The sequence below is a fragment of the Primulina tabacum genome, chromosome 17 (assembly GCF_025594145.1).
Source record: "Primulina tabacum isolate GXHZ01 chromosome 17, ASM2559414v2, whole genome shotgun sequence".
NCBI classification, from domain to species: domain Eukaryota; kingdom Viridiplantae; phylum Streptophyta; class Magnoliopsida; order Lamiales; family Gesneriaceae; genus Primulina; species Primulina tabacum.
The window spans coordinates 7588202-7598277 of record NC_134566.1 but is presented as its reverse complement, the minus strand read 5'-3'; the positions used below and the strand labels follow the sequence as shown (position 1 = coordinate 7598277).

General features: G+C 38.8%; 1 long non-coding RNA gene across 1 annotated transcript; it reads right to left on the bottom strand.

Moving 5' to 3' along the window:
• Positions 1-7476: 7476 nt before the first annotated feature.
• Positions 7477-9355, bottom strand: LOC142532067 (uncharacterized). Its single transcript, XR_012816469.1, has 4 exons — positions 9146-9355; positions 8950-9052; positions 8789-8812; positions 7477-8589 (listed from the first exon to the last, which is right to left on the bottom strand). It is a non-coding gene; the product is annotated as an uncharacterized LOC142532067 (long non-coding RNA).
• Positions 9356-10076: the final 721 nt, after the last annotated feature.

Sequence of the window (10076 nt, the reverse complement as noted above, 5' to 3'; positions counted from 1 at the left end):
TATGCACCAAAAAATCTGGAATGGGATCCAAAATTACCAAGGTCGAAGTATTAACTTGTCGCTGGCGGTCCAATGTTGCTACTCGTCGGAAAAGACGTCAGAAAACACTATTCACGACCAAAAACCGAACTGAAAACTAGCTTGAAAATGCAGGAACAGCGAGGTAAGATTTAAGCTTCAAATCCTTGCTCAATATACTCCAAAGAACCAAGAAAAACCAAGCAATAGCTCACCTAAAATCGAACAGGAGCAGTCCCGAAACAAGGTTCGATTGGGGATGAAACGAGCATCAAAAGTAGCGATTCATGGTTCAAAACGAAGCTACTGATGTAAGGAAGAAAACCCCTCAAACCATTCGTGATTTCGACGCCGGACGGTAAAGTTATGACCTCTCCAAAATGAAGGTGCTGAAAGTGACGAAAATTTTGAAGAAAAAAAAAGGAATGCTACGGGAATGGGTTTGGAAAATTGTCTTCTTCCTTCTCTCTCCAATAAAATAAGTTATGTGTGTATGTATATGTATATAATTTAGTATTCATGCCCCTTTATCTCGATTTTTGCATTAATCTTGCTCCCGTGTGTTATTTAAACTCTATATGTATTTTATATCGTTAAATTCTCCGATATTCAAAAATACATATTTTTAACACACCTAAAAAAATTATTTGGCATAAATAATTATTTTAATTTACAATTCAATAATTATTCTAATTATGCCAAAATTACCGGATAATTAATTTCAGGACCTTACATTTCTCCACCCTTTAAAACAAATTTCGTCCTCGAAATTTCTGTTTATACACATACATCTTACACACAGTACGAAACCAACAATACATTACTAGGAATCAAACAGATATGGATAAGATGCTCTCATCTTCTCTTCTGTTTCCCACGTTGATTCTTCTACACCATGCCTCGACCATTGAACACGTACAAGTGGAATAACTTTATTGCGTAAAACTTTATCTTTACGATCCAAGATACAAACAGGATACTCAGTATACGATAAAGAAGGGTCGAGTTCAACCTCATCAGGCTGAATCACATGAGACGGATCAGGCTCATACTTACACGACATAGAAACATGGAAAATATCGTGGATGCCAGACAATGACTGGGGCAAATCCAAATGATAGGCGCAAGTCCCATTACGCTCAACAATCTCGTAGGGGCCAACGAAACGAGGTGATAACTTACCCCTCATGCCAAAACGAACAACACCTCTAAACGGAGAGATCCTCAGAAATACAAAATCTCCAACTTGAAATTCTAGAGGTCGACGATGCCTGTTAGCATAACTAGCTTGCCGATCTTGAGCAGCTTTCATTCTCTGACGAATCAACTTGACTTTATCATGCATTTCCTGAACAATGTCAGGTCCAGTCAACTGATTCTCACCAAATTCATCCCAACAAAGAGGTGATCGACATCGTCTGCCGTACAAAGTTTCAAAAGGAGCCATAGCAATAGTCACCTGCAAACTATTGTTATATGAAAATTCTACTAGTGATAAAGCTTCCTGCCAACTATCTTTAAAATCCATGACTACAGCTCGAAGCAGATCCTCGAGGGTCTGGATTGTACGCTCTATCTGACCATCTGTTTGAGGATGGTACGCAGTATTCATCGCAAGTCGTGTACCCATTTTTTTTTTGGAAACTAGTCCAAAACTTTGATGTGAATCTGGGGTCACGATCTGAAACTATTGCAACTGGAACTCCATGAAGTCTCACAACATTTTCAATATACAGACGAGCCATCTTCTTATACGAATATGTCCTCTCATACGGAATAAAGTGTGCCGATTTAGATAATCTGTCGACAATCACCCAAATGGCATCAAAATGACGAGAAGTACGTGGCAAATGCGTGACAAAATCCATAGCTACGTGCTCTCAGTTCCACTGAGGAACCTCAAGGCTATGCAGTAATCCTCCCGGTCTCATTCGTTCCGCTTTGACTTGCTGACAGATCATATAACGAGACACAAACTCAGCCACATCCTTTTTCATATTCTTCCACCAAAACTGAGGCCGTAGAATATGATACATTTTCCTTCCTCTTGGGTGGATACTATATCGGGTACAATGAGCTTCTCTAAGGATGGCTGTACGCAATTCAGGAATATATGGGACAACCAATCTACCATTCAACCAAAGAGAATCATCTGAGTGAATTGAGAAACCAGATTGGTGTCCTTGAGATACTAACTCATAAGATTTCAGAACTCGATCATCAGTTTTTTGAGCTGACTTTACAATCTGAATCAATTCTGGCTCAACAGAAATCTGAGATACACAAACAGCATTACCTTTGATTTGAAAATCCAACCCAGAAGTGCAAATATCCTCTCGTAACTTAGAAACACGAATCGAGGATAAATTAACATCAACAACCTTACGACTCAAAGCATCGGAAATGACATTCACTTTTCCCGGATGATACTGATCTCACAATCATAATCTTTCAAAAGATCCATCCAACGTCTCTGTCTCATATTCAGATCTGACTGAGAGAATAGATACTTAAAGCTTTTGTGATCAGAATAGATTACAAATTGCTCCCCAAACAAATAATGTCTCCAAATCTTGAGAGCAAAAATGATAGCAGGTAACTCCAAGTCATGAACAGAATAGACTCATGCGGTTTCAACTGACGAGAACCATAGGCCACAACTCTGCCATGCTGCATCAGAACACAACCTAATCCTCTATTTGATGCGTCGGTACAACGAATCCTCCAGAACCACTTGGAATGGTAAGAATTGGTGCTGTAATGCCCGAGATTTGCATTTTATTAATCTGAGATTATTGATTTTGAATTAATATAATTATAGACGGGCTATTCCGAGACCATATTGGGCAAGGCATAGGAATTATGCAACTTTTTGGACAGAACTATTGGCGCCCGAGCGGTAGAAAGGGGCCGCCCGTGCGCCAATGCATCGTAAGATTTGGGTTTTGGACAGAAGGTTGGCGCCCGAGCGGTAGTTTTTGACCGCCCGAGCGCCAATGTATAGCAACTTGAAAGCTCGGACAGAACATGTCGCACCCGAGCGCCGCCTGAAAGGTGTGAAAATAAGACACGTTTCTTGAACATGCAATTTGGAGATATATATACGTATGTATTCATCTTCATTAGAAAGAATTCGGAAAGAAGAAACGAGAAAGGTTCATAGAAAATCCTTACGCCTTTATATTTCGATCCGTCCGTCAGATTGTGAATCCGACTTCAGCACCGAGTTCCTATCGAAGCAGGCTTCAACTGGACGTAAGTTTTCTTAAGTTTTGATATGATTTGAAATTATGATACTGTCAGAGTCGGATATGATTCATATATGGTGTTCTCGACATGCTAGACATCGTATAATCGGAATCGGATTGAAAAACAAATACCGTATAGAATTATTGTGATTTTCTGAATTGAATTGATTGAGATTGATATCAGATTGGTGTTGTTATTGATTATGAGTTGGGGTAATTGATATCTATTGATATTGTATTGACGGGGATATTCAGATTGTTCCGTTATGCTGTTGATTTTGAATTAAATCCAAATTGATCATATTGGTATTGATTTGAGTAGTAATTGATATGTTACTATTGATATTTTTATTGCCAGATTGAGTGTTGAGAGACTTTGAATTCCAGACGGGAACGTCGTCAGAACTGTAATAAAAGAAAGGTATAAGTCAATGTGGTACCGGGAGAACGACTCGAGTATGATATACTTGAGTTTTCCTAAATCACATACTTACTGTTATTGTATGCATTGATTTGAATTGATATGCTTGTTCTATTGATTTATAGAAAGCAGATATTAGACGAGTATTAGACGAGTAATCTTGTGACATAGGTGCCGGATAGTGATGGAATCATCACTGGCACATTGCACATTGTCACAAGATAGTGATTTGGCGAAAGTGCCAAAGTCTGTGACGGATAGGTCAAGACCCCGGATGTTTGGTTATATCGAAGTGGATAGAATTGGAGTTTCTTTTATTACTGATATTCGATATGGAATACCAACGTCTGGAAACCGGGATCCATAGGCTAGGATTGAGTCTAGTCTGAGACATGGAGTCATGAGTTGATTTAAGATTTTATATTGAATTATGTTTCAAGATTTTGATACATGTTACTGATATCTGTTACATGCTTTTACATTGTTTATATGATTGCATGTTTCGTTGATTTATACTGGGATATATTTCTCACCGGAGTTATCCGGCTGTTGTCGTGTTTGTATGTGTGCATGGCAACAGGTGGGACAGGATCAGGGTCGAGGAGAAGAAAGGAGATCGAGATTAGAGTGGACACTACGGACCTTGATTAGAAATAGGGTTTGGACACTTGATATTAGTTGTTAAACCTTAGTTGAATGATTGTATATAGTACAAGACTTGTACTTTAAAACTGACATGTATATTAGAATGTATTCCATTACGTTCCGCATTTAAAACTATATTTTAAAGAAAAAAATTTGACCCTATTTATTATAATTATTTAAATTGTCTCAATGATGATTAAGAATATGATTAGCGTCCGGGTCCCCACAGGTGCAGAAGTCAATCTCTTCTTCAACTCGACAAAACTTGACTCACATTCATCAGACCAAATGAATATCTGATTTTTTTGAGTCAGTTGAGTGATAGGTCTAGCAATCTTTGAGAAATTTTCGATAAAACTCCGGTAATAACCAGCTAAACCCATGAAACTACGAATCTCTGGCACATTGGTCGGTCGTGTCCAGTTCAGAACTGCTTCCACTTTAATTGGATCGACAGAAATACCATGTTGAGATATGACATTGCCCAGCAATACCACTTTATCTAACCAAAACTCACACTTGGATAGCTTGGCGTACAACTGCTTCTTTTGAAGAATTCGATGAACTAATCTCAAGTGTTTAACATGCTCTTCCTCGGACTTGGAATAAACAAGAATATCATCGATGAATACAATCACAAAACGATCGAGATATTTACGAAATACTCGATTCATCAAGTCCATAAACACAGCAGGAGCATTGGTTAAACCAAAAGGCATAACCAAAAATTCAAAGTGTCCGTATCTCGTTTGAAAAGATGTTTTCGGCACATCTTCTTGTCTGACTCGCACTTGATGATACTAAGAACGAAGATCAATCTTAGAATACACCGAAGTACCTTGCAACTGATCAAATAAGTCATCAATCCTAGGGAGGGATATTTATTCGTGACAGTAGACTTATTCAGTTGTCGATAATCAATACACATCCGCATCGTTCCTTCTTTCTTCTTGACAAATAGAATCGGTGCACCCCACGGTGAAGAACTCGGACGAATATAACCTTTACTCAACAAATCTTGTAATCGTTCTTTCAGTTCTTTCAGCTCAACAGGGGCTAAACGATATGGTGCTCGAGATATGGGTTCCATTCCTGGCATTAATTCGATACTGAACTCAACTTCTCGTTCTGGTGGAAAACCAGGAATCTCTTTTGGAAACACATCAGGAAACTCACGGACTACAGGAATATCAGAAATCCGTCGCTCATCTTGTGATAGATCAACAACATAAACTAGAAAACCTTCATGACCAGAATCTAACAATCGATTAATCTCAATGGCAGAAACTAGAGGAATCTTGGCTTGAGAACCACGGCCATAGAAATTCCATTTAGGAGCAAAGCTAGGCCTGAAACGAACTATTCCTCGATAACAATCAACAGTGGTACGATTTGCAGTCAAAACATCCATACCAACGATACAATCAAAGTCATGCATAGGTAGGACTATGAGATTCAGATACAGAACATTTTCATCGTGAAACAAAACCGCATTGAACACCACATTATCAGTGATAATAATTTTGCCCATCGGAGTAGCAACAGATAGATTGGAATTCATACTAGTGGTGCAAAGATCATGCGAAACAACGAATGCATGAGATTCAAAGGAATGAGATGCTCCGGTATCAAATAACACTCGTGCTATAAAACCACATAGAGTATAATTACCAGAAATGACAGTACCTGGAGCTACCTGAGCCTCATCCTCAGTCAAGGCAAATGCATGAACAAATGACTGATTCACTGGACCACCTTGACCTCTGCTCTGATGCGAAGGGCGACTAGGCTGATGGGAAGACTGGGACGCAGCTAGAATTCTATTACTTTGAGCTCCACTACCTGCCTGGGCTGATTTCCCCGTCTTATTAGGACAGACTCTAGCAAAATGACCCGGTCGACCACAATTATTATAAACCCCTTGAACTCCAACACACTGATTATTGGAATGCTTGCCTCCATAGTGATCACAATAAGGTCCACTATAACAGTATCCCCCATGGTTCTCTGAACTCCCCGAACTCGAAGAACTAGAACCAGGCTTCTTAAACTGCTTCCCACGTGGACGAAGATATGCAGAACCAGATGAACTGAATTGTTGCCTCCCCGAATGATGATGTTGGGTAGGAGCTCGATTGCCACTCCTCTTAAGACTAGCTTCAGCCCTTTTTGCTATTTCCACTGCCTCAAGATAATTCAGTGGCTTACCGGTAGAAACAAAAGGATGCAGATCATCATTCAATCCTTCAATGAAACTTTCGACGACAGCAACCTGACTCGCAGCAACATGAGGAGCATATCTCAGCATAGTATAAAAAGTATTCGCATAATCCGCAACTGACATATCGCCCTGCTTCAAGTTATGAAACTCTAAAGCCTTAGAACTGTAGAATGATGGAGGACAATAACTTTCCCTAAATTTCAGCTTGAATATATCCCACGATGGAACAATCCTCTGAGCATCTAAAGTTATCAATATAGTAGACCACCACATTTTAGCACGATCTTTCAACTGATGCACAGCTAATCTCAATCGACACTCTGGAGGATACTCGATCAAATCAAATGATTTCTCAATCTCAGAAATCCATAATTCAGCTTTCTCAGCTCCATCAGAACCACTGAATCGAGGTGGATGCATAGAATGGAAACGCGCAACTAACTCATCCATCCTAAGATGGTCTAGAAGATCAGCAGCTTGCTCAACAAAAGTATCATCAACAACACGGACACGAGGTCTACCACGTCCACGACCTCGATCTCGAGCTAAAAGAATCTCATCAACAGGAATTTCTCCACCTCCCTCCATTCTATACGATAAAACACCAAAACAATTAGAATGGAATTAAACAAATCATATAATTACATAAACATGCTGTCAAGGAGCATACACAGGCGCAACAACCATTCGTGTAAAGACTCGAGTGTCCTAGACTCTAGTTCGAGCGTATCCCATTTTACGCTCTGATACCAAGATGTGAGGCCCATTTACTCTAATGACAATTAATGATCAAACAATAATAATTTGACTTAAAACTGCAGCGGAAAAAGGTTTAAAATACTTTAAAACGGACCTCAGGGCCTAGAAAAATTTCGGCATGACCTCCTTGTAAATAAAACATCCAGGAAAACTCAAGAAGCAATTTATATCAAAATATACTCCCACTAGAGTCATTAAAACAAAACCGAAATTAAACAACCTATAGCCGCACTGGCCAGGACTAAACAGAAACTAAAACTTACCAAATACTCACCAGATCATAAACATCACAGAGTCGACTCAGAACATCACAAAACAACCAAATACTACTACAGATACACGGGGCATCTCCCCGGCAAATAAACTACAATACAAGACTGAAACAAACCCAAGACATACATATAGACTAACTGGGAGACTCCACTGAACAGAACCAAGCAATCCAACCTCAATCCCGAGCTCCACTGACGGAACCTCGGCCTGATGCTGCAAAACGACTCGGGAGATCTACCATGGTGCCCAATAGCAACCACAGCAGCCCCCCAAGTAAACAACTGAGGTTAGGATTCTGGTATGAAACAGTTCAACAATAACAAGAATAAACATAAATCATGCATAATCATATAATAAAATGTGATATGAAATGCATGAAAGGCTCAACGAATAACCGGGATAACAGGAGCCAACAAACGATACGATAACAACTGGAATAATGCTCGAGCAACAACACAGGGGAGCTACATCGTCATGCAGCTAAACCGCCTTGCCCAGTATGTGAGGTATGCCAAGCTGTGCTGAAATAACACCCCTGACTCGGCCTCCATACAGCTGATACGATATAACAGGAAGGCACAACATAACGAACTAGATGACACAACCCCAGCGCTCACCTCAAAAGACTGCACTAACCACGGGATTGTTCAATCACATCTACGGTCTCATGTGTATAGGCCTATCAGCCACACAATTATCTCGAGATAAACAACAGTGCCAGATAACAACGGATATCAACAATGGCTAACAAGAACGATAGGGCTCAACATGAATGTCATAATTGTATGCCCGATGCTAAATGCCAATAATATGTCACAATAATAAACATATATCACAACGAGGACATTTAACATATTACGACAGTCAACAAATAATAAACACGATCAGTGCAACACAGAATGACAATTAAACATAATTTATGTTTTACCGTCGTATGTTACCGAACTGTAACATACCTAAACCGACTGTAAAATCACAACAAGCTCAACTTTAATCTCCTCGACCTAACAATGATAAAAATAGGTCGAATAATTCACAATTCGCCAATAAAACTAAATTAATCCAACTTATTAATTTTTAATTATCAAAACTTAATTCCCAAATCAATTTCAACAATTCTGAAATTTCAACTAAATAATTGTAATTCTCCAAAATAATCACACGATTAACTCGATACTAATTCACACACTCTTCGATTTATACCTCAAAGCTCTCCAACGATCGAACCTACAATATAAACCCAATATATATGTCAATATAATGCATTAAAATCGACAAAGCGAAATTAAATCGAAGCGAGTAAAATTATACTTCGGGGCAGCCTACTTATGCACTGAAAAATCTGGAATTGGATCCAAAATTACCAAGATCGAAGTATAAACAAGTCGCTGGCGGTCCAATGTTGCTACTCGCCGGAAAAGACGTCGGAAAACACTATTCACGACCAAAAACTGAACTGAAAACTAGCTGGAAAATGCAGGAACAGCAAGGTAAGATTTAAGCTTCAAATCCTTGTTCAATATACTCCAAAGAACCAAGAAAAAGCAAGTAATAGCTCACCTAAAATCGAACAAGAAACTCGAACAGGAGCAGTCCCGAAACAGGGTTCGATTGGGGCTGAAACGAGCATCAAAAGTAGTGATTCATGGTTCAAAACGAAGCTACTGATGTAAGAAAGAAAACCCCTCAAACCATTCGTGATTTCGACGCCGGACGGTAAAGTTTTGACCTCTCCAAAATGAAGGTGCTGAAAGTGACGAAAATTTTGAAGGAAAAAAAAAGGAATGCTACGCGAATGGGTTTGGAAAATTGTCTTCTTCCTTCTTTCTCCATAAAATAAGTTATGTGTGTATGTATATGTATATAATGTAGTATTCTTGCCCCTTTATCTCGATTTTTGCATTAATCTTGCTCCCGTGTGTTATTTAAACTCTATATGTATTTTATATCGTTAAATTCTCCGATATTAAAAAATACATATTTTTAACACACCTAAAAAAATTATTTGGCATAAATAATTATTTTAATTTACAACTTATTAATTATTCTAATTATGCCAAAATTACCGGATAATTAATTTAAGGACCTTACAGGGCGTTTTTTTCTGGTATCGGATACCCGATCTGACCCGATCGGGTCGGGTATTTTTTTTTAAAAAAGGGTTCGTCGGGTACCCGATACCCGAAACTAATTTTTGGGTTCGGATTCGGGTATTTTATCGATACCCGATCGGGTATCGGGTACCCGAATTTTTTTTAAAAAAAAATATTTATGGGTCAATCCATCTAAATGTGGTTGGACTGGGGAACCTTTCTGTCTTGAAAAACAAGAATGAAGGTAAAATTTTTGTTTCTCTGTAGTTAGATGAACCAGAACCAAAGCGAAGGAAGCAATCAAATTATGTGGGTGGGCACTAAAATTTCAAGTTAAAAACGCTTCATTCCATCTGATATTATTCAAGTTTTTCTTTATTTCATGACATTTTTGGAAC